The 27,912-nt window shown below is 43.5% G+C and overlaps 1 long non-coding RNA gene across 2 annotated transcripts in view; it reads left to right on the top strand.

The window, feature by feature from the left end:
• Window positions 1-17,963, top strand: part of LOC144296450 (uncharacterized) — a 38,106-nt gene extending 20,143 nt beyond the window's left edge. The window contains exons 2-4 of one of the 2 annotated variants that reach the window (XR_013363568.1): window positions 9,976-10,175; window positions 17,092-17,244; window positions 17,714-17,963. This is a non-coding gene — a long non-coding RNA (uncharacterized LOC144296450). The remainder of the gene's footprint in view (window positions 1-9,975; window positions 10,176-17,091; window positions 17,245-17,713) is intronic. The other variant, XR_013363567.1, reaches the window with a different exon arrangement.
• The last annotated feature ends 9,949 nt before the right edge of the window (window positions 17,964-27,912 follow it).

Here is a 27,912-nt window from a genome sequence, read left to right as displayed (position 1 = left end):
CCGGTCATTCCACACCTGGCCGAGGCCGCACCACTGGGGTGGTGGCAGAGCAGATCGCTGTCACTTTGAGGGTGGCCCAGCACTAGTGAAACAGGCCCTGCTGTGCTTCGGAGGACCCTGCCTGTCTACTGTGCCTCTTGCCTGTGGCCTTGAGTACCTGCCAGGAATGAAGGCTCAGGATCAGGGTTGAGGCTCTCGTCTCCCAGGGTTGGGGGTGCAGCAGCCTCTGTTGTTGGGGTCCCACCACCCCCAGAGCTGCCCCTGCAAGTGGGATGCAGATTCCACTTCACGCTCCCAGGCTTGGAAAATCGTAAGGTCATGTTTCAGGGCTTCTGCCCCTCACGACCTGCAGAGGCTACTCCTCTGTGTTTATAAAGTCAAACTTAAAAAAGAAAAAAAAGAAAAAAAAAAGAAAAAGACCTAAAGCCCACAAGCAAAAAAGAATGAAGTTAGGGCAAGGGAGGAAGGAGAATGACTGTTTTATGAGCTGGGGCTCCGGGGGCGAGGTTTTGGGGGCAGTTTCGGCTTTGAAACCTGTTGAACCCTCCCTGACAACTTTAATTAGACGCCAGCATCTACTGAGCGTGGGGGCCCCGACCACACATCTCCCCGCCTCGCCCCCTGGCCCAGCACCACAGCCGCTCTGGGAGGGGCTCTGCCAAGGCCAAGGCCAAGTCTGTCTTCAGGGAGGGCATCAAGCAGAGGTCAAAGCACTATTTCTCCCGGCAGGATCCAGGGCATCCTCCATCTCTTGTCCTCTGTTCCCTGGTCCCCTGAGCTGGCCTGAGTGCCTTCCACAGGGTGGGGGCTGTCCTCAGACTTTCAGGACCTCACAGGGCCAGGGGGTGGTCGAGGGAAAGAACACTGGGGCTGCCCTGGCCCAGTCCTGGCTCAGGTTTCTGCCGTGGGCAGTGTGGCCATCCAAGCAGGTTGAGTAGAGGAAACTCCTAGGCAAGTAGGGGACCTCGGAAGGTTTTTTTCTCCCCTAGGTGGGTGATGAGAGATGTGTGTCCCTCTAGAGAGGAACTGGGAGAGCGCCTGAAATGGGGTACATGGGCCAAGGATGTCTGGGTGCTGCCACCTGGTCTAGACTTGGACCTAGGGCTTTGAGGGTCAATAATTGGTAGGCTCTGGTATTAAGAGCTCAGCCTCAGGAACAGGATTGCCAGTGTGTGAGTGTGTGTGTGAGTGTGTGTGTGTATTGGGGGGTATTCCTATTCAGGACAAATGCACCAGCAGGCAGCAGGCCTGGGGGGTGGGAGAGGACAGGCCTTGCCAGCCTCTGTGAGCTGTGGAAACGGGGTGGGAGATGGGCCCAGCTGTAGGGTCACACCCAAGCCCAGTGTCAAGGACACTGTTGGTTGCTCATCAGGCACTTAGTAAGACATAGCTGACGAGTAGGCAAATAATAAGCTGTATAGCTGACCAGAGATTGGGCCAGGCCCCACGTTCTTTCAATAGCCCTACAGAGCAGGATCCCTCATCCCCTTCTATAAATGATTCAGTGAATGAAGGAAGAAGGCCCAGGAGCCCATGTCAGGGGGTCAGACTGCCCAAGGGAAGGCAATTCTTTTCTTTTTCTTTCATCTTTCATTTTATCTTATTTCCTCCTATGTTTACTCTGGTGATGGAATTACTGCAAAAAGTCATGAAGATATTAGAAAACAAGAGTTATAGGTTTAAAAGCCAAAGCTTGGGGCTGCTGGTGGCTCAGTCCACTAAGCGTCAGACTCTTGATTTTGGCTCAGGCGATGATCTCAGGGTCCTGATATTGAGTCCAGTGTGGGCTCTGCACTCGGTGGGGAGTCTGCTTGAGTTTCTTTCCCTTTAACCCTCCCCCTGCTCTCTCTCTCTCTCTCTCTCTATCTCAAAATAAATAAACAAATCTTAGAAAAACAACAACAATAAATCTTTGTAGACAGGAAACAGGGAGGCAAAGATAAAAGGCCAGCAGCAGGATAAAGAACTTTGGCATCGAGCTGTGGTTGGGGAAATGACCAAGACTCTCATTAACCTAAGTCGTGGTAGCGTGATAATTGGATCAATAATAATATTATTACCATTGACAACCAGAAGATGCTACTACGTATGCACCAGAGGCCATCTCAGGGTCCGGGACTGCCTCCCAGGTACATGACATCTGGACGGCTAGCAGATCGTCAGGGTCCTCGGGAGAAGGCGGAGCCACCCCAGGAGTACTGACAGGCCCTAGAAGAAAGATGTAGCAGAGAACAGCGCCAGCATCACTGGTCCCATGGTGGTTTCTGACCTGAGCTTTTCTTTTCCAAGGCTGAGTCAGAGCCTGGGTTAAAGGACTGGAGCCTTCTTTCTATCTGTCTCTCTCTAAATGCAAGTGTGCGGGGGGAGGAGCAAGATGGCGGAAGAGTAGGGTCTCCAAATCACCTGTCTCCACCAAACTACCTAGAAAACCTTCAAATTATCCTGAAAATCTATGAATTCGGCCTGAGATTTAAAGAGAGACCACCTGGAATGCAACATTGAGAAGAGTTCGCGCTTCTATCAAGGTAGGAAGACGGGGAAAAAGAAATAAAGGAACAAAGGCCTCCAAGGGGGAGGGGCCCCGCGAGGAGCCGGGCTGAGGCCGGGGCGAGTGTCCCCAGGACAGGAGAGCCCCGTCCCGGAGACGCAGGAGCTGCACCGACCTTCCCGGGGGAAAGGGGCTCGCGGGGAGGTGGAGCAGGACCCAGGAGGGCGGGGATGCCCTCGGGCTCCCCGGGACAGTAACAGCAACTGCGCGCCCAGGAGAGTGCGCCGAGCTCCCTAAGGGCTGCAGCGCGCACGGCGGGACCTGGAGCAGCTCGGGGGGCTCGGGCGGCGGCTCCGCGGAGGGGGCTGCGGGGCGGGAGCAGCTCGGGGGGGCTCGGGGGCGGAAGCGAGAATCCACCAGCGCAGGCCCCGGAGCACAGGGCGCCGGGACACAGCCCAGGATCCCGCCTCCCCCGGGACAGGCAGAGGCCGGGAGGGCCCAGGACAGAGAGGACGCTCCTGCCCCAGCTGAGCAGATCAGCGGCCCCGCCCCGGAGCCTCCAGGCCCTGCAGACGGAGTTCCTGCGGGGGCTGAATCCAGGTTTCCAGAGCTACCCCGCCACTGGGGCTGTTCCTCCTGCGGCCTCACGGGGTAAACAACCCCCACTGAGCCCTGCACCAGGCAGGGGCACAGCAGCTCCCCCAACTGCTAACACCTGAAAATCAGCACAACAGGCCCCTCCCCCAGAAGATCAGCTGGACGGACAACTTCCAGGAGAAGCCAAGGGACTTAAAGAACACAGAATCAGAAGATACTCCCCCGTGGTTCTTTTTTTTTTTTTTTTTTTTTGTTTTGTTTTGTTTTGTTTTTGTTTTCTTTTGCTTTTTGATTTGTTTCCTTCCCCCACCCCCTTTTTTTCTCCTTTCTTTTTCTTTCTCTTTTTCTTCTTTTTTTTTCCGTTTTTTTTTTCTCTTTTTCTTCCCTTTTTTTTTCTTCTCTTTCTCTTTTCTTTCCTTCTTTCTCTCCTCTCTTTTTCTCTTTTTCCCAATACAATTTGCTTTTGGCCACTCTGCACTGAGCAAAATGACTAGAAGGAAAACCTCACCTCAAAAGAAAGAATCAGAAACAGTCCTCTCTCCCACAGAGTTACAAAATCTGGATTACAATTCAATGTCAGAAAGCCAATTCAGAAGCACTATTATACAGCCACTGGTGGCTCTAGAAAAAAGTATAAAGGACTCAAGAGACTTCATGACTGCAGAATTTAGAGCTAATCAGGCAGAAATTAAAAATCAATTGAATGAGATGCAATCCAAACTAGAAGTCCTAACGACGAGGGTTAACGAGGTGGAAGAACGAGTGAGTGACATAGAAGACAAGTTGATAGCAAAGAGGGAAACTGAGGAAAAAAGAGACAAACAATTAAAAGACCATGAAGATAGATTAAGGGAAATAAACGACAGCCTGAGGAAGAAAAACCTACGTTTAATTGGGGTTCCCGAGGGCGCCGAAAGGGACAGAGGGCCAGAATATGTATTTGAACAAATTCTAGCTGAAAACTTTCCTAATCTGGGAAGGGAAACAGGCATTCAGATCCAGGAAATAGAGAGATCCCCCCCTAAAATCAATAAAAACCGTTCAACACCTCGACATTTAATTGTGAAGCTTGCAAATTCCAAAGATAAGGAGAAGATCCTTAAAGCAGCAAGAGACAAGAAATCCCTGACTTTTATGGGGAGGAGTATTAGGGTAACAGCAGACCTCTCCACAGAGACCTGGCAGGCCAGAAAGGGCTGGCAGGATATATTCAGGGTCCTAAAGGAGAAGAACATGCAACCAAGAATACTTTATCCAGCAAGGCTCTCATTCAAAATGGAAGGAGAGATAAAGAGCTTCCAAGACAGGCAGCAACTAAAAGAATATGTGACCTCCAAACCAGCTCTGCAAGAAATTTTAAGGGGGACTCTTAAAATTCCCCTTTAAGAAGAAGTTCAGTGGAATAGTCCACAAAAACAAAGACTGAATAGATATCATGATGACACTAAACTCATATCTCTCAATAGTAACTCTGAATGTGAACGGGCTTAATGACCCCATCAAAAGGCGCAGGGTTTCAGACTGGATAAAAAAGCAGGACCCATCTATTTGCTGTCTACAAGAGACTCATTTTAGACAGAAGGACACCTACAGCCTGAAAATAAAAGGTTGGAGAACAATTTACCATTCGAATGGTCCTCAAAAGAAAGCAGGGGTAGCCATCCTTATATCAGATAAACTAAAATTTACCCCAAAGACTGTAGTGAGAGATGAAGAGGGACACTATATCATACTTAAAGGATCTATTCAACAAGAGGACTTAACAATCCTCAATATATATGCTCCGAATGTGGGAGCTGCCAAATATATAAATCAATTATTAACCAAAGTGAAGAAATACTTAGATAATAATACACTTATACTTGGTGACTTCAATCTAGCTCTTTCTATACTCGATAGGTCTTCTAAGCAAAACATCTCCAAAGAAACGAGAGCTTTAAATGATACACTGGACCAGATGGATTTCACAGATATCTACAGAACTTTACATCCAAACTCAACTGAATACACATTCTTCTCAAGCGCACATGGAACTTTCTCCAGAATAGACCACATATTGGGTCACAAATCGGGTCTGAACCGATACCAAAAGATTGGGATTGTCCCCTGCATATTCTCAGACCATAATGCCTTGAAATTAGAACTAAATCACAACAAGAAGTTTGGAAGGACCTCAAACACGTGGAGGTTAAGGACCATCCTGCTAAAAGATAAAAGGGTCAACCAGGAAATTAAGGAAGAATTAAAAAGATTCATGGAAACTAATGAGAATGAAGATACAACCGTTCAAAATCTTTGGGATGCAGCAAAAGCAGTCCTAAGGGGGAAATACATCGCAATACAAGCATCCATTCAAAAACAGGAAAGAACTCAAATACAAAAGCTCACCTTACACATAAAGGAGCTAGAGAAAAAACAGCAAATAGATCCTACACCCAAGAGAAGAAGGGAGTTAATAAAGATTCGAGCAGAACTCAACGAAATCGAGACCAGAAGAACTGTGGAACAGATCAACAAAACCAGGAGTTGGTTCTTTGAAAGAATTAACAAGATAGATAAACCATTAGCCAGCCTTATTAAAAAGAAGAGAGAGAAGACTCAAATTAATAAAATCATGAATGAGAAAGGAGAGATCACTACCAACACCAAGGAAATACAAACGATTTTAAAAACATATTATGAACAGCTATACGCCAATAAATTAGGCAATCTGGAAGAAATGGACGCATTCCTGGAAAGCCACAAACTACCAAAACTGGAACAGGAAGAAATAGAAAACCTGAACAGACCAATAACCAGGGAGGAAATTGAAGCAGTCATCAAAAACCTCCCAAGACACAAGAGTCCAGGGCCAGATGGCTTCCCAGGGGAATTTTATCAAACGTTTAAAGAAGAAACCATACCTATTCTCCTAAAGCTGTTTGGAAAGATAGAAAGAGATGGAGTACTTCCAAATTCGTTCTATGAAGCCAGCATCACCTTAATTCCAAAGCCAGACAAAGACCCCGCCAAAAAGGAGAATTACAGACCAATATCCCTGATGAACATGGATGCAAAAATTCTCAACAAGATACTGGCCAATAGGATCCAACAGTACATTAAGAAAATTATTCACCATGACCAAGTAGGATTTATCCCTGGGACACAAGGCTGGTTCAACACCCGTAAAACAATCAATGTGATTCATCATATCAGCAAGAGAAAAACCAAGAACCATATGATCCTCTCATTGGATGCAGAGAAAGCATTTGACAAAATACAGCATCCATTCCTGATCAAAACTCTTCAGAGTGTAGGGATAGAGGGAACATTCCTCGACATCTTAAAAGCCATCTATGAAAAGCCCACAGCAAATATCATTCTCAATGGGGAAGCACTAGGAGCCTTTCCCCTAAGATCAGGAACAAGACAGGGATGTCCACTCTCACCACTGCTGTTCAACATAGTACTGGAAGTCCTAGCCTCAGCAATCAGACAACAAAAAGACATTAAAGGCATTCAAATTGGCAAAGAAGAAGTCAAACTCTCCCTCTTCGCCGATGACATGATACTCTACATAGAAAACCCAAAAGTCTCCACCCCAAGATTGCTAGAACTCATACAGCAATTCGGTAGCGTGGCAGGATACAAAATCAATGCCCAGAAGTCAGTGGCATTTCTATACACTAACAATGAGACTGAAGAAAGAGAAATTAAGGAGTCAATCCCATTTACAATTGCACCCAAAAGCATAAGATACCTAGGAATAAACCTAACCAAAGATGTAAAGGATCTATACCCTCAAAACTATAGAACACTTCTGAAAGAAATTGAGGAAGACACAAAGAGATGGAAAAATATTCCATGCTCATGGATTGGCAGAATTAATATTGTGAAAATGTCAATGTTACCCAGGGCAATATACACGTTTAATGCAATCCCTATCAAAATACCATGGACTTTCTTCAGAGAGTTAGAACAAATTATTTTAAGATTTGTGTGGAATCAGAAAAGACCCCGAATAGCCAGGGGAATTTTAAAAAAGAAAACCATATCTGGGGGCATCACAATGCCAGATTTCAGGTTGTACTACAAAGCTGTGGTCATCAAGACAGTGTGGTACTGGCACAAAAACAGACACATAGATCAGTGGAACAGAATAGAGAATCCAGAAGTGGACCCTGAACTTTATGGGCAACTAATATTCGATAAAGGAGGAAAGACTATCCATTGGAAGAAAGACAGTCTCTTCAATAAATGGTGCTGGGAAAATTGGACATCCACATGCAGAAGAATGAAACTAGATCACTCTCTTTCACCATACACAAAGATAAACTCAAAATGGATGAAAGATCTAAATGTGAGACAAGATTCCATCAAAATCCTAGAGAAGAACACAGGCAACACCCTTTTTGAACTCGGCCATAGTAACTTCTTGCAAGATACATCCACGAAGGCAAAAGAAACAAAAGCAAAAATGAACTATTGGGACTTCATCAAGATAAGAAGCTTTTGCACAGCAAAGGATACAGTCAACAAAACTCAAAGACAACCTACAGAATGGGAGAAGATATTTGCAAATGACATATCAGATAAAGGGCTAGTTTCCAAGATCTATAAAGAACTTATTAAACTCAACACCAAAGAAACAAACAATCCAATCATGAAATGGGCAAAAGACATGAACAGAAATCTCACAGAGGAAGACATAGACATGGCCAACATGCATATGAGAAAATGCTCTGCATCACTTGCCATCAGGGAAATACAAATGAAAACTACAATGAGATACCACCTCACACCAGTGAGAATGGGGAAAATTAACAAGGCAGGAAACAACAAATGTTGGAGAGGATGCGGAGAAAAGGGAACCCTCTTACACTGTTGGTGGGACTGTGAACTGGTGCAGCCACTCTGGAAAACTGTGTGGAGGTTCCTCAAACAGTTAAAAATAGACCTGCCCTACGACCCAGCAATTGCACTGGTGGGGATTTACCCCAAAGATACAAATGCAATGAAACGCCGGGACACCTGCACCCCGATGTTTCTAGCAGCAATGGCCACGATAGCCAAACTGTGGAAGGAGCCTCGGTGTCCAACGAAAGATGAATGGATAAAGAAGATGTGGTTTATGTATACAATGGAATATTACTCAGCTATTAGAAATGACAAATACCCACCATTTGCTTCAACGTGGATGGAACTGGAGGGTATTATGCTGAGTGAAGTAAGTCAGTCGGAGAAGGACAAACATTATATGTTCTCATTCATTTGGGGAATATAAATAATAGTGAAAGGGAAAATAAGGGAAGGGAGAAGAAATGTGTGGGAAATATCAGAAAGGGAGACAGAACGTAAAGACTGCTAACTCTGGGAAACGAACTAGGGGTGGTAGAAGGGGAGGAGGGCGGGGGGTGGGAGTGAATGGGTGACGGGCACTGGGTGTTATTCTGTATGTTAGTAAATTGAACACCAATAAAAAAAATAAATAAATAAATAAATAAATAAATAAAAATAAAAAAATAAAAAATAAAAAAAAAAAATACTCAGCAAATTTCAAAAAAAAAAAAAAAAATAAATGCAAGTGTGCTCTTCCAGCACCTGACCGTGCATGAGAGAACGTGGGCAGAGGAAGGCAGGCACTCAGCTGGGCAGTGGCCACGTCACTTCCATCAGTCCTTAGGGCTACCCTGATGGCTTTGCCCCATGGCGCCATGGGGCACTTTCGGAGGGTCTTCTGAGTTCAGTAAAATCAACAAATGCTTTACTGACACGGATTTAGCACATCATCTTAGTATCCCTCTCACGGGAGGATGTAGGGTAAAATCTGCCATCACTGAGGGTGGCTGCAGAGACCAGTATCCCCTGGGTCCATGCGGGGCCTCTGTTTCCTTAGGACACAGTGGGCCTTGCACTAGTGCACCAGGAAAATACACACCAGGCCTGAGCTCAAATCCAACTGTGACTTAGATTTGCAAAATGTTGGGGGAACATATTTAATCTCCCTGAGCCTCAGCTGACCCACATACAAAGTAGAGAAAATCATATTCACCAAAATTCTTTTGGGGGAGAACACACTGAGTTTGTGTGAAAGAGGCACTTTGTGATCAGAGGTGAAACCTCGAAAAAATCTACTCAAGGAAACCACCTTCTAAAGAGAATGAGTCTGGGGGTGCCTGGGTGGCTCAGTCGGTTAAGCGTCTGCCTTCGGGTCAGGTTATGACCCCAGAGTCCTGAGATCAAGCCCCATGTCAGGCTCCCTGCTCAGCGGAGCCTGCTTCTCCCTCTCCCTCCCCACTTGTGCTATCTCTGTTGCTATCTCTGTTTCTCTCAAATAAATAAATAATCTAAAAAGAAATTTAAAAAATTAAAGAGAATAGGTCTGTTGAATGGGAAGCCCAGCTGTCTGCCAAGCAGACAGAGTGACCAGCGTGTCAATACGTAAGACATATTTGGGGACAGGGGAAAATATAGCTGGGAGAGAGCCCAAGGCCTCCCCCACTCCCCACCACCCCTGCCACCTGCCCTGGTTGGCCAGAAGGGCTTCCAGGGGCTGGACATGCCTTTGGTGGAGTTTTATGGGTTTGTTCAAGGATGTTTGAAGTCAAGCCCTCCCTCTTCAGTCTTCCCTAAGGAATCCTCAGCAAACTTTCCCTACTACTCACTTCGCTAGATGTGGATGGACTTTGGTGGGGGGAGTCCAAGATACGCGAAGTTCCGTGCTGAGGCTGGCATGGAGGGAAGTATGGAATTCTGGGCGTACAGCTGCAGCTAATAACTAGTTACATACATAAAACCTGCTACAGAGTGAGTGTGCCCTGAGTGGTATTGAAGAGCATTTTTACCATAATAAAAATGAATTCTCTTCATCCCATTTTACAACACTGAGCTGCCTGTGCTTCTGTTCCCAGAGGGCAGGATGCAGCACCCTCTCCCAGTGTGAGCTGTGGAGGACACACTTCCTTCTCCGTGTTCAATCTCTTCTTACTGAGGGCCTCCTGGTACCTCTACATTCTGCTGCAAGGAGGCATTTGCAGTATGGAATAAACAGGAACACCGGTAGCCCCCAGACACAACTGGGGGACTGTGCTGGCCCCTGCATGCAGTACAAGTGAGTACCATACGTGGCTGGGCTGCTTGCACAATGCCACCACCTCCAGGCAGTCTGCCCAGAGTTCCTAGACGCCTGTACATATTCTCTGACCTCATCATTCCTGGATGAAGAGACCTAGCTTGTCTGCTACATCTCCCGTGTGGCTTTTTTAATTTTATTTTTGGTTATTTTTGTGCTTTTGAAATGGTTACTATTACATTGTGTGTGGCTTGAGCTCCTTGAGGGGGAGCTTCCCGTTCATCCCAGCACCCCTCACAGACCTGGATGTGTGCTTCTGCCTAGATACCCTTCATAGATACAAGCATAAAACTCCCCTCCCTAAGAGCTTCTGGCATAGGTTGTAGAAGCTCCAGTGTTCAGCCCACAAGGACACGCTGTGACCTGGAGTTGTTGAGGGCTCTCTGAACACAGATGGGTGTGGAGGGCTGACCCACCAAGTCCCGCCCTGGTGGCTAGAGCCACATAGAGCTTAGTGCCCATGCCAAGGCATGCTGAGTGTGAGATATGGGCACTGTTCATAGCTGTCTCCAAGACAGCAGACAGAGGATGGGGTCTTCCCACTGCTCCAGGTGCATGGACACCTGTTCTTACCACACCTCCGGCCTGTGGTCTTCCCAGCACATGCCATCAAGCAGGATTCTAATTGCTACCCAAGCCTCTCAGAATAGTTCCAGAACTACATTAGCCTCTAAAACAGAACAGTGTGCTATCACTGGAGGAGTGGGGGGAAACGTTAGGGAGGCTGCAACCAGGGTGGAGCTGCTCCCCGGAGCTGCTGGAGCTAGAGCTGGAGCCAGAGGGTGTGGAGAGGCTGAGAGTGTCCCTGGAGGTGCAGTGATGTTTAAATGGAACCTTAAAAATAAGAGCGCTTTTTCCCCTTGCTTCAGTTACAGTTTCTGGATGGACTCTCAGAGCCACTCCCTCTGGAAGCACAGGGAAGGGGCGGAGTGCTAGAAGTCAGGAATTTTAGAAATCAGGGATGATTATTCCAATTTTTAAAAAGTTGGAAAGAGCATGTTTCAAAACTGTACCAATTAGATTAATGCTGAGCTTTATTTAAAAATCTAGAAAAATTTGGTGGCACCTGGGTGGCTCAGTCAGTTGAGCATAGATCTTGATTTCCTCTGAGATCATGATCTCAGGATCATTAGATGGAGTCCTGCATGCGGCTCCCCGCTCAGTGGGGAGTCTGCTTCAGATTCTCTCTCTCCCTCTCTCTCTCTCTGCCCCTCTCCTACTTGTGCATGCTTTCTCTGTCTCTCTCTAATTGAATAAATAAACCTTTTTGAAAAAAAGACCTAGAAAAATTTTAAAGAGCTGAGTGGGATTGAATATGGGCTTCAAAAATCAGATAGATCCATGTGCATGTAAATCTTTTTGATTCTACATCCACAAGCAACTTCTTGAAGCTAATTTGTATTGTCTGTGGACAAGAGATAAAACTATCTATCTCAAAGAGGTCATTGTAAGAATTGACTGAAAATGTGAAAAGTCCTTTGCACAGTGTCAAGCACAGGGTAAATATTCAGTATAATGTACTAGAACATAATTGAGAATACATTTTGTATTATATACATTATATATAGTTTATAATGCAATATGATGAATAACTAGGAACAAATTTTGGTTCACTGAGAATGTTATACTAATTTAATTTTAAAAAATTTTTGTTGCTATTACAGCTCTAGCCATAGTATATCAGGATTTTAACAGAGAGTTTGACAAAAATCCTTAGTAACATTGTTATGCTTGTGACAGATATTCTGGTTAGTGATTACCCCTGGGGAAGGAGGTGGAAACAGATGCACAACAAGTGCATAGAGAGCTTTGTATCTGTGGTGGGTTTTTTTGTTTGTTTGTTTGTTTGTTTGTTTTGAGACACCATGCAAGTGGGGGCCGGGGGAGGGGCAGAGGGAGAAGGAGAGAAAGTCCTAAGTAGACTCCCCACTGAGGGCAGAGCCCTACACTGGGACTCAATCTCACCACTCTGAGACCCTGACCCCAGCCTAAATCAAGAGTCGGGCACTGCACTGACAGAACCACCCAAGCACCCCTGTGGAGTTTTATTAATTCAATAATTCTAAAGAAATATGACAAAATGTTTGGGTGGGTGGGGAATGGTCACTTCTGACCAATAGCATGCTTTTCTTTCAACAATGACTTTTCCCTTAGAAACTAACAGCCTGGTTCCTGACTAAACCACTTGTCTTAGTCTGTTCTGGCTGCTATAACAAAATGCCACATATTGGGTGACTTATAAACAACAGAAATTTATTTCACAGTTCTAGAGGCTGGGAAGTCCACGGACAAGATGTCAGTATGGTTATATTCTGGTGAGAACCCTTTTCCTGGTTTATAGCTGGCACCTTCTCATTTACATGGTGGAAGAAACAAAGGATCTCTCTGGAGCCTCTTTTATTCTTTTAAAAGACTTATTCTTTTATTTATTTATTTATTTATTTATTTATTTATTTATTTATTTGAGAGAGAGAGAGAGCATGTGAGTGAGCACTAGGGGTGAGGGAAGAGCAGAGGCAGAGGGAGAGAGAGAATCTCAAGCAGACTCCCCACTGAGCATGGAGCCAGATATGGGGCTTGATCCCAGGACCCTGATATCATGACCTGAGCTGAAATCAAGAGTCAGTCAGTTAACCAAGTGAGCCACCTAGGCGCCCCTCTGGAGCCTCTTTTATTAGGGCATGAATCACATTCATGAAGACCCTACCTTCTTGCAATAATTAATTCCCGAGTGCCCCATCTCCAGATAGTGTCCCATTGGGTTTAGGGTTTTAACATAGGAATTTGGGGAGGCAGGGGAAAGGGAGGGCGTTGGAGAGGGGGACACAAATATATAGACCCTAGCACTGCTGGCTGAAACTGCTCCCTGCATCTTTTGTAAAAGATCACTCCTTTTTAAAAAAATTTTTAAGATTGTTACATTTTGAACAATGTGGTTCAGCACATAACATCATAGAGCGATCAGAAGAACTGGGATTGGTAGCTAAAATAAGGAACAAAAACATAACATTTTACAGTACAGTCTGTGTGGTTCCTCATGGGAGAATGACATTTTCAAGACTCATAGCAGAAGGAGACTCCTAAGCCCTGACTTGCCAAAGTCAGCTGCGATGCAGAACACTGCCTTCTCTGAATCACTGCAGGCAAAGTCTTTCCTGGAGAGTAACCGAGACTTTCACAAAAACACTTTTTAAAATTTGACCCTGACATTTTAAGATATTACTTTGACAGTAAAGTCAATTGTTATTGAGTATTTGTATTGCCAACCACATTCGATTGATTCCTGATCTTAGCTTCTTATTTTTAACAAGTAAAATGCAAGTCAAATATATGTAAATTATATGAAAAACAACCCTGGCTGTCACAAAATCCAAGCAATACACAGTGAAAAGATAAGTTACAAATCCAGTTTATGCTTGATCTGATTTATATGGCTGAGAGAATACATTTTTTTCAAAAGGGCTGATATTAGAGGAAACAAGCATCGTACAATGTCTGAGAGGGAAGGGTGTACTTGCTGTGTTACGTGTACCAGTACCGGTTAGCTATTGCTGCAAGACAAACCACCCCAAAATGCAGTGGCTTAAAAAATAGAAACATTTATCATTATTCAGAGTTTTCAAGTCAGCTGGGAAGTTCTGTTCATCTGGGTCAAGATTTGCCAATCTTGTCAGTGTTCATTTATTCTTCTTTAGTTAGCTGGAGGTGGGATGGGGCAGATGAGTTAATCTAGGATGACTTCATTCATGCAACTGTTGGTCAGCTGGCTGTTGACTGGGACACTGAGATCATTGATGGTGTGTGCATGTGTACACGTGTGTGTTAGAGGAAATAAAGAACAAGGATCATTACCAGGGGTAAAGAATGTCACATGTAACAGGAAGCCACTGAGGACAAATGTGACCTGATTTGCATTTTGGTCCATAGCCTTGGTGATTGTCCTCAGAGGTTAAGAGAACAGACTTTATAGTCAAAAAGACTAGATTTGTGGCAAGGTCCAAAACTCACTGCAACTTAGTTTTCTCATCTCTACAATGTGAATGGTGTTACCTATCTCTCAGGGTAAGAGTAAGTGAGGTAATGTACACAAATCACTAATCATGGAACTTGGCACATAGTAGATTCTCAAGGATAAAAATGTCAGATTCTTGACCTTCTAGGGATTTCATTGCTCCCATGACTCTAGACATTCCCAGCTTCTTCCTTTTCTTTTGCATATAGATATGAATATCTTGGTATGATCCTGGTGTAATGGGACACACATTCTGTTCATGATATCATCAGCAAAAGACAAGGGGGAGGTGTCCTTGTTTAAATCTGAATTGGAAAGATACTGGTCCCATCATTAGCCCTTAGACTGGCCTCTCAGAAAGAGATGGGAGGGAGGTATTAGCTGTCCCTGCCTGGTAAGATTCCAACCCCAATTCCCTGGTGTCTTTCAGGAAACTCTCAGGAATTAGGGATCCCATTTATCTCTACTGTTGTCCACCAGCTCTGCCTAGAAGAGCAGAAGAGCAGTGCAGACATTGTTGCACAGGCTGAGTTTTTGGACACAAGGGCATGAGGCAATTGTCTGAGGTGATGAGGTGATTGTGCACTGGTGCTGGGCCCTGTGGCCTTCAGATAGCGCATCCCCCCACCCCCCGCCTGTTGGCTCACAGGAAGCCTACCGCTGACTTCCATTAACAATGTGCTCTCTGGTTAAATGTGACAATCCTTGGGAAAGGTCATATTTGAAGTAACAGACATAATCCATTAGCTTAAATGGAGGACTAAAGATCTGCCCCAGAACCTCCAGGGATCTTGTAAGCACAGCTTGAAAATTACTGGAAAAGTCCATCTCTGGGATTCAACTGCAAAATCTAGGCCACTTTCTGTCAGCCTTGCTGAAGCAGATCCTAGGAGCAGTAGCCCTAGTGCTCACTGAAGAATCTACCCAGTATCTACCCACTACCCAATGCCACATCTTGTCATACATACCTATGTTGGCCAACTCAGTCCCTCAGAGTTCTCTGTCTTACAGAGCATTTCCAAGTGGACCTGAAGCTGTTTCCCCATAGCTGGGAATAGAGGCTAGAACTATTCTATCAGAAGGTCAACACTCTGCCCTTTGGCAGAGATCAACAGGGTGGGACCACAAACCTTGTTGAGAATAGTGTCCCTTACCTTCTCAGTCACACATACACACACACACAGCCTGGAAACTTCCACACTGCTATCCTGGCTGGCACTAGGCCTGCCATTGAGCTGGCACAATGAGAGTTGTGAGCACATGGCAGATTGGGGGTTATTTTTAAACACCCTTGCTGGGAGGCAGCAGTGACCTTAAAGTAGGTTGTCTCTCTTTTTCTGGCATTTCAGTTTTATTGTAAAAGCATTTATTTGTAGAAATAGAGAATGTTAAGCTACAAAAGCACATGTTATGCAAATGGCAGATGTTGGATGTTTCCCATGTTGGCAAAGGGAAATGGGGTGGGGAGGGAGCAGTGGTGACACACCCTTGGAGGTGAAGGGGAACACCTGGTCACCCTGTCTTGAGCAGGACCATACCTACAAAACATGTTCTTCTTCAGACCCAGGGACCTGAGGGGTTCCAGGAACTTCCTGAACTCAGAAAGGATCACTTCCAGGATCTTCCTGGAAAAGAAAGCAGGTTTTGCTGGTGGGATGGCACCATCAACCCTCCCCCAAAGTCCCCTTCTTGGTTGTGATTGCCTGAGAAAGCCAGTGGCATTTGTTACCATCCCCTTGCTGAATCTATCCCATCAAAAGGGAGAAGAGATAAAAAGGAATCACCTTCAACTCGGAAAGCCAAGAAATATGGTGAATGCTTGAAGATTTGTAAATGTTCTGAGAAGTTGGATCTCTGAATAATAATAATAATCATAACATAGCAGTAGACAAATATATTATTAGTATATTAATTAAATAATATATGGATTATATATAAAGTGAACAGGTTAATATAGTTATTTTATACTATTATTCATATGCTATTATCATTTCAGTGAGTAGTTCTGCAAAAAATTTTTAGATGCTTTATGCATGTCAACACTATATCAGACATTGAGAGTCCAAAACCCTCAGGGGGTTACAGTGTAGTGTAAAGGGAGAGACAGATGCATAAACAGATAATTTCAGTGGAGCCATGGAAATGAGTAGGACAGAGGAGGGCACAGGCCCAGCCAGGGGACAGAGGACAGAGGCATAGTGTAGAATTCACAAAGGAACTTCCTATCACTAGTGCTTGCTGGAGGTATCAGGCTAGTGAGAGGATTAGAGACCATGTCAACACAAGCCTAACACATGGAGAGTCTTCTAAAACAGCAGCAACTGCTGATATTTTGTTTTATGCCTAGAACTTTCCTGGTGAAGGCCCCACATAAAGATCTGTTCTACAATCCCAGGAGATGAGGGGCCCCTCGGCCATGTGCCCACAGCACTTTTCACTCCCTTTTCTTAGCATGTGGTACACTGCAACTTCATGATCTCCTCATTAAACGCTTTCTCTCCCTCTGGACCTTGGGCCCCACACAGTATGCTTGTCACCTCTGTGTCCCCAGAGCTGGGCAGACAGCCTATCACACAGCCAGTCATCAATAGATGTTTCTGGAATAAATTAGCAATGACTGCATGAAAAGCATTACAGAAAGTTAAGCTTCTCTTCAATTCAGTTTACTAAGGAAATGTGAGTTATTTTGGATTGAACAGAGCAAACATCCAGATCACCCCTCCCCTGGGTTTCAGGTCTAGTGTGAGGCTAGAATTTTATGCTTTCAGGGGTGAAATAAAGAGCAAAGGGAGTTAAGTGATTTGTTAAGATGATGGTTACAGCTCTTCTCTGAAGTGGAAAATCCATGAATCAGAAAAGCTCACTGGTCTCATTCCATAATAGGAAGCGTTCAGCAGAGAGACCAAAGGAAAGGTTCACTTCAAGGCAGACCTTAAACTCAGAGCATCCGGCACCCAACCCTGAGCCTCCTACAAGCTTTGTGCAGCTCGATTGCCCACCCCCTCATGTCACTGAGAAAGGAGTAACTAAACCAAGGTGATGTTTATGAATTTTTATGAAATTAGAGCCCTGTCCCAGTTCTTCAGAATCTGGATTGGAATGAGAATTCATATAGACGATTCACCACAGAAAATTAAAGCTGGTGCACTTGGATGAGGCAAGCCCTGGGAGCTCCACAGGAGTTTACTAGATCATAGGGGAAAAAAGAGTCAAACCAAGAAATAGACTCTTAACCATAGAGAACAAACTGATGGTTACCAGAGGAGAGGTGGGGAGGGATGGGTGAAATAGGTGATGGGGATTAAGGAGGGCACTCGCTGTGATGAGCACTGGCTGTTGTATGAAAGTGTTGATTCACAGTATTGTACACCTGAAACTAATATTACACTGTATGTCAACTGGAATTTAAATAAGACCTAAAGAAAAAAAAAAAGCATTTGCTAGATCATTTTGCTCTCACTTCTCTTCTCAGTAAGAATCTCTCCTACTTGTTTCCTATTACCAGATATTTTTCCTGACCCAGATGTCCTGGCCTGCTTTCTGGAGCTAAAACATAGGAGGTAATAAAAGCAGAAATGAAAACACAACATTTACAAATAAAAAGCAGTATCTCCCCCCGCCCCATCCTTTATTCTGCTGGAAACATCATGAGCCAGGACCTGCACACAGGCTGCCAGTCTCCAAAACGTGAACTAAAGAGTCCTAGAAATGCTCCTTTTCTTCCCTTACAGAAATTTGTTAAATGAAACATGATTCCAGCAATTTAATCCTCTCGACTCTTATTATTGGAAGATTCCCTGAGCATTATACCAGGACCACTGAACTTTTTGAGTGGAAAAATAAAAATAATAATGCCTGAGGACTCTGACTCTGAAAAGTAAATAAAAGCAAGTGGATTGTGGAGAGGAATCAAAACTTCAAGGAGGGACCACCAAGGTTAGCTTCCATCTCCCCCTCTTTAGGTTTGTTCTGAGGATGACGTCTCGCCACACTGCCACATGCGGCAGGGGATGGTCATACCGGTAGGGAAAACTTCAGTAGAAATTATTTCTTTCTGGTCAGAGGAAGCAGAGACATCTCCTGAGGGCTGGGGGGTAGAGGAGGCCAGAGAGGGGGGCTCTCCTAATTCTGTACATAAACCTTCCCAAGTCCCAACTTTACTCCCAAGCAATACACATGCACAAGACAGACCCGCAGCACAGTGAAGTCTTTGAGAACTAAGCTAGGAAGTGAACTGCTGCCCACAGAAGGTTAAGACAGAACTTGTGGTCTGAATCAAACCGAGTTGGTTGCCTGCTAAACCAAACTTCAGCATCCTCCTTAGTGTTATGATAGGAATGAGTGTACACAACACAACACTCACAATGTCCAGGATATAATCCAAAACTATCCAATATACAAAGAACCAGGAAAACATGACCAATTCTCAAGGGAAAAGACAAAGAAACAGATGTCAACCCCCAAGTGACCCAAATGTTGGGATTATTAGGCAAAGACTCTAAAGCAGCATTAAAACTATGCTCTGTGGGGAACCTGGGTGGCTCAGTGTCTGCCTTCAGCTCAGGTCATGATCCCAGGGTTCTAGGATCAAGTCCCACAACAGGCTCCCCTTGGGGAGCCTGCTTCTCCCTCTGCCTATGTCTCTGCCTCTCTCTGTGTGCCTCTTATGAATAAACAAATAAAATCTAAAAAACAAAAACAAAAACAAAAACAAAAAAAAACTATGCTCCATGAGGTAAATAAAAATATACTTGAGGATCCCTGGGTGGCGCAGTGGTTTGGTGCCTGCCTTTGGCCCAGGGCATGATCCTGGAGACCTGGGATCGAATTCCACGTCGGGCTCCCTGCATGGAGCCTGCTTCTCCCTCTGCCTGTGTCTCTGCCTCTTTGTCTCTCTCTGTGTGACTATCATGAATAAATAAATAAAATCTTTTTTTAAAAAAAAAAATATATATATACTTGAAATGGGGGCTCCTGGGTAGCTCAGTTGGTTGAATGTGTGACTCTTAATTTTGCTCAGGTCATGATCTCAGGGTTGTAGGATTGAGCCCTGCATTGGGCTCCACCCTCAGCGCAAAGTCTGCTTGTCCCTCTCCCTCTGTTCCTCCCCTGGCTTGTGCTCTCCCTCTCTCAAATAAGTAAATATATAAAATCTTTAAAAATATACTTGAAATGAATGAAAATATACGTGTTCTCAAAGAAATAGAAACCATAAAAAAAAGAAGTTGGAAATCTAAAAATTCAGTATATGAAATAAAAAATTCAGTGGAGGATCCAATAGCAGAATATAGATAATGAAAGAAAGTCAGCGAAATCTTATCCAATGTGAAGACAGCAAAGAGTGAAAATAAATGACAGTTTATTTGGGACAATACCAAAAGTGTCAACATGTATCTCACAAAGTCCAAGAAAGAGAAGAGAATGATTAGAACAGAAAATTACTTGAAGAGTTTATGGCCATCAATTTCCCTAATTTGGCGAGAGACATAAATTTAGAGCTTTTTGAGAAGCTTGGTGAGTCCTGAACAAAACAAACTCTTTAAGAAATACCTGCACACATCATAACCAGATGGCTAAGAACCAACGGGGAAAAGAATCTTGAAAGCAGCTAGAAAAAAATGACACATTACGTACAGAAAACAATAATTTGAATACTTGTGGATCTCTCTTCAAACACTGTGGAGACCAAAGAAATAGCATCTTCAAAGTGCTTGCAGGAAAAGAATCATCAGCTCAGAATTCCGAAAACAGCAGGAATATCCTTCAATAATCAAAGCAAAAAAAGAGACATTTTCAGATGAAGAAAAGCTACAAAAATCCACCAGCAGCAGACGTGCTGTAAAAGAAATGCTCTAGGAAGTTCTTCGGGCTCTTCTGGAAATGAAACCAGAAAAAAACTTGGGTCTTGGGAATGAAGGAAGAGCCTCAAAAATGGCAAATATCTTCGCAAATATAAAAGGCCATTTTCATCTCGTGAGTTCTTTAAAATATGCATGGCTGTTGAGAGCAAAAATTATGAAATTATCTTTGTAGTTTACAACGTATACAAATATAATACCTATGACACCATAATACAAAGACCAGTGTGGGGAGATGAAAGCTTGCCAACTTTCTAATTTAGGTTTCTTTTTTTTTTTTTTTTTAAAAAGATTTTTAAAAATTTATTCATGAAACACACAGAGAGAGAGAGAGGCAGAAACATAGGCAAAGGGAGAAGCAGGCTCCCTGTGGGGAGCCCAATGCGGAACTCAATTCCAGGACCCCAGGATCATGACCTGAACCAAAGGCAGACACTCAATCACTGAGCTACCCGGTGTTCCTCTAATTTAGGTTTCAATATTAACTCTAAGTAGACTTTGAAAGGTAGATGTGTATATTTTAATACCTATGACAACCACTTAAGAACAAAATGTAGCCTCCCAAAATCAAACGAATTAAAATAGAAAATTAAAAATTTTCTTGAGTAATGTCCCAAAGTAGGAAAAGATGAAGACAGGAATCAAAACCAGAAGAAACAAAGAGAAATCCAATGATAAAAGGGTAGGCCTAAACCCAATCTCATTAATAATTATGCTAAATATTAATAGTCTAAACTCTCCAATTAAAAAATTTAGAGTGACAGTAGATTATAAAGCAAGACCATATTATATCCTGCCTACATGACACATACTTTAAATAGAAAGGCACAGATAGGTTGAAAATAAAAGTTGTACCATGCAAACAGTAGTCATTAGGAAGCAAGAGGGGCTATTTTAATATCAAGTAAAATAGACTTCAAAACAAAGAGTATTACCAGAGATAAGGATCGTCATTCCATAGTCATAAAAGGGAAAGTTCTTTAGAAAGACTTAACAATTATAAATAAGTATGCAACTAATAACATGAGCCTCAAGACTCATGAAGCAAACACAGACAAAATAAAAGACAGAAGCAGACAATTCCAAAATGATCTAAGCAATTGGTAGAATAAGTGGGCCAAAAGAAAATCAGTAATGACATAAAGTATCTGAACAACTAACCACCTTGATCTTACTAACATATTTAGCATACTAAAGCCAACAACTGCAAAATAAACATTCTTCCCAAATACGCATAGCATATTCACCTCAAAACAAGCTCCAATAGGCTTAAGAGAATTGAAATGACACAAAATATATTCTCTGATTGCAGCCCAGATTAAATTGAAAATAAGTAACAACGTGATATCTAGGAAAACTAATATCTGGAAGTTAGACAATACACTTTCAGATAATTCAAAGGTTAGAGTACCAGAGAGTGTCCCAGAGAAGGTGTGAGATTGCAGTGTTTGCCTAATTTAATTGAGAACAAAAGTGTTTTTTTAGTGGAGTACTTCATAAAGCTAGTACTTCATGGAACACATTCTGAAAAGCCTGCCTAGAATTTGCCCCCTGAAACCATGATGTCTTTTCTTTTAGGAAGGGAGTGATATTTCCATCTGTACATGTAGAGATTGTTCTATCTGTCATAAATGTTTAGCAAATTCGTATTGATGGGAGACTGCCTCTACAGCATGTCATCCACGTCCATCTAAAATTGTTTACTTTTTTGTTGGTTCTTTGCCTGGGTCGGGATTCTTCAATAGGGACATAGTTGGCTTGTGTCCCAGAAAAAGCAATTCATCAAGTAATTGCCAAGCGAGCAAGCTATGGCTGGAACACCAGGCACGGCAAAATTTGGTCTTCCTTGTGGACTACCACCCAGCTAATAATAAAGCAGAGTCTAACCACATGGAGTCCCTCCCGTGGTGCCCACAAAAGAATGATTGTGTTTTAGATATATTAGAGGAGCTTTTTCTCTTTTTTTCCCCTAAGATCAGGAACAAGACAGGGATGTCCACTCTCACCACTGCTATTCAACATAGTACTGGAAGTCCTAGCCTCAGCAATCAGACAACAAAAAGACATTAAATGCATTCAAATTGGCAAAGAAGAAGTCAAACTCTCCCTCTTAGCCGATGACATGATACTCTACATAGAAAACCCAAAAGACTCCACCCCAAGATTGCTAGAACTCATACAGCAATTTGGTAGCATGGCAGGATACAAAATCAATGCCCAGAAATCAGTGGCATTTCTATACACTAACAATGAGACTGAAGAAAGAGAAATTAAGGAGTCAATCCCATTTACAATTGTACCCAAAAGCATAAGATACCTAGGAATAAACCTAACCAAAGAGGTAAAGGATCTATACCCTAAAAACTATAGAACACTTCTGAAAGAAATTGAGGAAGACACAAAGAGATGGAAAAATATTCCATGCTCATGGATTGGCAGAATTAATACTGTGAAAATGTCAATGTTACCCAGGGCAATTTACACGTTTAATGCAATCCCTATCAAAATACCATGGACTTTCTTCAGAGAGTTAGAACAAATTATTTTAAGATTTGTGTGGAACCAGAAAAGATCCCGAATAGCCAGGGGAATTTTAAAAAAGAAAACCATAGCTGGGGGCATCACAATGCCAGATTTCAGGCTGTACTACAAAGCTGTGGTCATCAAGACCGTGTGGTACTAGCACAAAAACAGACACATAGATCAGTGGAACAGAATAGAGAACCCAGAAGTGGACCCTGAACTTTATGGTCAACTAATATTCGATAAAGGAGGAAAGACTATCCATTGGAAGAAAGACAGTCTCTTCAATAAATGGTGCTGGGAAAATTGGACATCCACATGTAGAAGAATGAAACTAGACCACTCTCTTGCACCATACACAAAGATAAACTCAAAATGGATGAAAGATCTAAATGTGAGACAAGATTCCATCAAAATCCTAGAGAAGAACACAGGCAACACCCTTTTTGAACTCGGCCACAGTAACTTCTTGCAAGATACATCCACGAAGGCAAAAGAAACAAAAGCAAAAATGAACTATTGGGACTTCATCAAGATAAGAAGCTTTTGCACAGCAAAGGATACAGTCAACAAAACTAAAAGACAACCTACAGAATGGGAGAAGATATTTGCAAATGACATATCAGATAAAGGGCTAGTTTCCAAGATCTATAAAGAACTTATTAAACTCAACACCAAAGAAACAAACAATCCAATCATGAAATGGGCAAAAGACATGAACAGAAATCTCACAGAGGAAGACATAGACATGGCCAACATGCATATGAGAAAATGCTCTGCATCACCTGCCATCAGGGAAATACAAATCAAAACTACAATGAGATACCACCTCACACCAGTGAGAATGGGGAAAATTAACAAGGCAGGAAACAACAAATGTTGGAGAGGATGCGGAGAAAAGGGAACCCTCCTACACTGTTGGTGGGAATGTGAACTGGTGCAGCCACTCTGGAAAACTGTGTGGAGGTTCCTCAAACAGTTAAAAATATACCTGCCCTACGACCCAGCAATTGCACTGTTGGGGATTTACCCCAAAGATACAAATGCAATGAAACGCCGGGACACCTGCACCCCGATGTTTCTAGCAGCAATGGCCACTATAGCCAAACTGTGGAAGGAGCCTCGGTGTCCAACGAAAGATGAATGGATAAAGAATATGTGGTTTATGTATACAATGGAATATTACTCAGCTATTAGAAATGACAAATACCCACCATTTGCTTCAACGTGGATGGAACTGGAGGGTATTATGCTGAGTGAAGTAAGTCAGTCGGAGAAGGACAAACATTATATGTTCTCATTCATTTGGGGAATATAAATAATAGTGAAAGGGAAAATAAGGGAAGGGAGAAGAAATGTGTGGGAATTATCAGAAAGGGAGACAGCACGTAAAGACTGCTAACTCTGGGAAACGAACTAGGGGTGGTAGAAGGGGAGGAGGGCGGGGGGTGGGAGTGAATGGGTGACGGGCACTGGGTGTTATTCTGTATGTTAGTAAATTGAACACCAATAAAAAAAAATAAAATAAAAAAAAAAGAACTATTGGGACTTCATCAAGATAAGAAGCTTTTGCACAGCAAAGGATACAGTCAACAAAACTAAAAGACAACCTACAGAATGGGAGAAGATATTTGCAAATGACATATCAGATAAAGGGCTAGTTTCCAAGATCTATAAAGAACTTATTAAACACAACACCAAAGAAACAAACAATCCAATCATGAAATGGGCAAAAGACACGAAGAGAAATCTCACAGAGGAAGACATAGACATGGCCAACATGCATATGAGAAAATGCTCTGCATCACTTGCCATCAGGGAAATACAAATCAAAACCACAATGAGATACCACCTCACACCGGTGAGAATGGGGCAAATTAACAAGGCAGGAAACAACAAATGTTGGAGAGGATGCGGAGAAAAGGGAACCCTCTTACACTGTTGGTGGGAATGTGAAGTGGTGCAGCCACTCTGGAAAACTGTGTGGAGGTTCCTCAAAGAGTTAAAAATAGACCTGCCCTACGACCCAGCAATTGCACTATTGGGGATTTACCCCAAAGATACAGATGCAGTGAAACGCCGGGACACCTGCACCCCGATGTTTATAGCAGCAATGGCCACGATAGCCAAACTGTGGAAGGAGCCTCGGTGTCCAACGAAAGATGAATGGATAAAGAATATGTGGTTTATGTATACAATGGAATATTACTCAGCTATTAGAAATGACAAATACCCACCATTTGCTTCAACGTGGATGGAACTGGAGGGTATTATGCTGAGTGAAGTAAGTCAGTCGGAGAAGGACAAACATTATATGTTCTCATTCATTTGGGGAATATAAATAATAGTGAAAGGGAATATAAGGGAAGGGAGAAGAAATGTGTGGGAAATATCAGAAAGGGAGACAGCACGTAAAGACTGCTAACTCTGGGAAACGAACTAGGGGTGGTAGAAGGGGAGGAGGGCGGGGGGTGGGAGTGAATGGGTGACGGGCACTGGGGGTTATTCTGTATGTTAGTAAATTGAACACCAATAAAAAATTAAAAAAAAAAAAGAAAAGACCCCGAATAGCCAGGGGAATTTTAAAAAAGAAAACCATAGCTGGGGGCATCACAATGCCAGATTTCAGGTTGTACTACAAAGCTGTGGTCATCAAGACCGTGTGGTACTAGCACAAAAACAGACACATAGATCAATGGAACAGAATAGAGAACCCAGAAGTGGACCCTGAACTTTATGGTCAACTAATATTCGATAAAGGAGGAAAGACTATCCATTGGAAGAAAGACAGTCTCTTCAATAAATGGTGCTGGGAAAATTGGACATCCACATGCAGAAGAATGAAACTAGACCACTCTCTTTCACCATACACAAAGATAAACTTTTTTTTATTTCTTTTTAAAAAAATTCCTTTGAGCTGCTAACACTGGGGAGAGTGGCTTGTTCTTATTTAAGGGTAATGGCAGGTAATATCTATCATGACTTGTTGAGGAAACAAAGTTGAAATTGGAAATAGTTTGCTGGAAATAAGCCATGAAGGAGGATGGGGTGCAGGTGTGGAATGTTGAGAGGGGTCTGGGCCAGAAGAGAGTTTGGGAGAAGGGCTCCAGCATTCTTCAGCTGAAGAAGCTGCAGGTTCTAAAGAGCCTCCCCACACCCCAATCCATCCCCTCTGGCCCCTGGGTTTCCTCAAGTGCTAGCAAGAAGAGCTAGCACTGACTGTGCCCTGAGGAGGTACCGACCCCTCCCCATCCTGGGCATCAAGGTGGTGACAGATGCTTTGTGTCTGCAGATGGGCTCTGTTCTGGAACCAGCCTATATAGACAGTGTCCCCTTAAGAGAGCTCTGGAAATGAAAAGGTGAGATATTCAGGTACAGATCAAGAGATTTGGTGTTTGTCGATTAAGAGCCTTTGGCCCAGAGACTGGTCTGGCATGCCTGTGCTGAGTCCAGGAATCTGGAGGTTTGGCAAGCTCTCTTGGTGGGCCCCATCTACAGCCAGGTTGAAGGAGACTTACCCTGTTCCTTATTTTCTCTTTATGGGAGCATCTCATTCCCAAGTTCTTCTGGGGGAGCACCAAACTCCTAGCTCCTGATCCACCTCTCCCTGTGCTGATGGCTGCTCTTCCAACAAGTGGGTGTCTCTGTGTATTGTGGCCCCTAGAGGTTCTAACCACTTGTCCCAGCACCTTGGGCTAGCTTCAGCTCTAGTGCCCAGTGCTCTGTGAGCTACTGGTAAAGTTCATTGACTCCAGTGTCTCCAGGCCCAGAGGTTCCATGTGCTGCCCCTCTGCCCCCACCCTTCTTCTGAGGAAAGTGGGACAGGTCTTCCTCTTGCACTGGCATCCCCTGCTCCAAATGAACACACTGCCCTGGCATCATTTGCTCCAGATGAACGTGCCGCCCTGGCATCACCTGATTTGAATTTATCTCCCAGGGATTTGAGGTTAAGACTATAGTATATACTTTAGAATCTTTCATTTCAATGTTTACAATGTATACAAATTTTGCACTCATCTACATAATAAAGCTATATAAAAAAATCCCTGCCATCCTCCCCAGTCCAATCTTAAAACACATGATGCTTTTTGTGTGGTGTTCATCCTGCCAGTTTGGTCGTCCTGCACAAGGTGTCACATTTCTGGGGCATGGATACCCTAGTGTGAGATGTAGCAACCTAGGAGAAAAGTTTGTTATCTTAGAGAGACTCGGTGCTAAGAATGTAGGAAGACTGAGCCTTGGCTGTTTCCAGAACTAAGGAGATCCACTCTAGCTCTGAAAGATGGCCTAGTGTAAACAGCAGAGGGGATATATGGAGGGAAGGATAGGAAGGAACCCAGGGGGCCCCAGAAGCCCATCTGAGACTTTCTCTGACTGTACAAGCAGATCATTTGAAGGTAAAGGTAGAGAGAGACGTTTTGCATGATCCTCTGGACAGCTTTGTCCAGCTAATGAGGAAACTGATTTTCCTTCTGGTAACTGATGGTTAATTGATGGTCCAAGCGTATCATTCCCAATGTGGCAGGACAAGCCTGAGGGCTTGCATCAGTAAGCCTCTAGCCCTAGGTCATGAGAAGCTTCAGGGCAATGCCCATTTTCCTGTTTTGAATAGTTCTGTGCTTTTCCAGCAAAAGGATGTCATCTGGCTTTGAACTGAATCCAATCTTTCAGCCAGTCTGCTTTGTCCTTTGAACAAGTTGCTCTCAATTCCCTGCGGATGGAAAATTTATTACAGTGTCTTGGATGGGTCCTGCTTTTAATTGCCCACTTATTCCCCCTTAAACATCTTGTGTTTTATGACCCAGCCCTCTGTTGGAGCTGGGTCATGGCTTTCGGAGAAAGGCTGGAGCTGAGGTCTCTCTTCTAATTACGATAATCCATCCAGAGAGCAGCAAAAGCCTGTGAAATAAACTGTCCCTGCTGCCCTCTTGTCGTTTATCTTTACTGATTAAAGAAAATTCATGGAGAGGAGCTCCTGCATTCGTCCTCAGGTTCTGGCAGCTATGTCTTCATGTACCTGGCAACTGTGCATGTAGACAAGATCATTCACATTCACCTTTTCAGACAGAGGAGTAAAATGAGATGATAGACAAAGAACTATATCCAAGTGATATAATCTCTTAGAGAGGTAATTTCTGTCTTCCATTGTTAGCAGCCTGCCTTCAACTCTATGAATGGTCTCCATAATTCATTTGCTCCTTTAATTCCTCTTAATGTGTAGTCCCAAAATAGACTCAGTGCTCTTGCCTTGACTACTGAGTGTTTCACCAACAGGATCCGGGGCAGCTTCTTTATGCACTGGAGAATTATTCATGTGAAGAGA

The sequence above is a fragment of the Canis aureus genome, chromosome 24 (genome assembly GCF_053574225.1).
Source record: "Canis aureus isolate CA01 chromosome 24, VMU_Caureus_v.1.0, whole genome shotgun sequence".
NCBI lineage: Eukaryota > Metazoa > Chordata > Mammalia > Carnivora > Canidae > Canis > Canis aureus.
Note: the sequence above shows the minus strand (reverse complement) of the source record. Positions and strands in the feature narration are given on the sequence as shown.